The sequence below is a fragment of the Apteryx rowi genome, unplaced genomic scaffold (genome assembly GCF_003343035.1).
Source record: "Apteryx rowi isolate R43461 unplaced genomic scaffold, aptRow1 scaffold_2021, whole genome shotgun sequence".
Taxonomy (NCBI): domain Eukaryota; kingdom Metazoa; phylum Chordata; class Aves; order Apterygiformes; family Apterygidae; genus Apteryx; species Apteryx rowi.
The window spans coordinates 6,792-8,473 of NW_020448333.1; the positions used below are offsets into that span (position 1 = coordinate 6,792).

Genomic DNA, 1,682 nt, shown 5'->3' on the forward strand with positions numbered 1-1,682 from the left:
CTGTAGGGACACGCTGACAACCCTGAGGGTGACACAAGGTCCCTTAATACAGTTGTAAGGACGCACTGACACCCACGAGGGTGACGTTTGGTCCCCCAACGTGGCTGTAGGGACACACTGACACCCCTGAGGGTGACGTTTGGTCCCCCAACATGACTGTAGGGACCTGCCGACACCCCCGAGGGTGACACAAGGTCCCTTAATACAGCTGTAGGGACCCACTGAGATCCCTAAGGGTGACACAGGGTCCCTCAACACGGCTGTAGGGACACACTGACACCCCTAAGGGTGACACAAGGTCCCTCAACATGGCTGTAGAGACATGCTGACACCCCTGAGGGTGACGCAGGGTCCCTCAACACAGCCGTAGGGACCTGCTGACACCCCCGAGGGTGACACAAGGTCCCTTAACATGGCTGTAGAGAAACACTGAGATTCCTAAGGGTGACGTTTGGTCCCCCAACGTGACTGTAAGAACACACTGACACCCCCAGGGCCACACAGGGTCCCCAAATGTGGCTGTAGGGACACGATGACACCCCCCAGGGTGACACAGGGTCCCTCAACACGGCTGTAGGGACACACTGACACCCCCCCAGGGTGACGTTTGGTCCCCCAACGTGGCTGTAGGAACACACTGACACCCCCAGGGTGACGCAGGGTCCCTCAACATGGCTGTAGGGACACGCTGACACCCCCCAGGGTGACACAAGGTCCCTCAACACGGCTGTAAGGACACACCGAGATCCCTAAGGGTGACACAGGGTCCCTCAACACAGTCGTAGCGAAACACTGACACCCCTGAGGGTGACACAGGCTCCCTTAATACAGCTGTAGGGACCCACTGAGATCCCTAAGGGTGACACAGGGTCTCTCAACATGGCCGTACGGACACGCTGAGACCCCTGAGGGTGACGATTGGTCCCCCAACGTGACTGTAGGGACACACTGACACCCCCCAGGGTGACACAAAGTCCCTTAATACAGGTGTAGACACACACTGACACCCCTGAGAGTGACACAAGGTCCCTCAACACAGCTGTAGGGACACGCTGACACCCCTGAGGGTGACACAAGGCCCCTTAATACAGCTGTAGGGACACACTAAGATCTCTAAGGGTGACACAGGTTCTCTCAACACGGCTGTAGGGACATGCTGACACCCCTGAGGCTGACACAAGGTCCCCCAACATGGCTGTAGGAACACGCTGACACCTTCAAGGGCCACGGCGTCCCCCAACATGGCTGTATGGAAACACTGACACCCCTGAGGGTGACACAGGGTCCCCAAATGTGGCTGTAGGGACATGCTGACACCCCCAAGGGTGACGCAGGCTCCCTCAACACGGCTGTAGGGACACGCTGAGATTCCTAAGGGTGACACAAGGTCCCTCAACACAGCTGCAGGGACATGCTGAGATCCCTAAGGGTGACACAGGGTCCCTCAACACGGCTGTAGGGACACACTGACACCCCCAAGGGTGACACAGGGTCCCTCAACACGGCTGTAGGGACACGCTGACACCCCTGAGGGTGACACAGGGTCCCCCAACATGGCCGTAGGGACCCGCTGACACCCCCGAGGGTGACACAAGGTCCCTTAATATGGCTGTAGAGAAACACTGAGATTCCTAAGGGTGACGTTTGGTCCCCCAACGTGACTGTAGGAACACGCTGACACC

General features: G+C 58.2%; 1 protein-coding gene across 1 annotated transcript in view; it reads right to left on the reverse strand.

Annotated features, from left to right (window-relative positions):
* LOC112965143 (serine/threonine-protein phosphatase 5-like) overlaps positions 1-1,682 on the reverse strand; it is a gene marked incomplete at its 3' end in the record, with an annotated part of 6,820 nt that overhangs the window by 3,024 nt on the left and 2,114 nt on the right. The gene's annotated exons all lie outside the window — the stretch shown is intronic.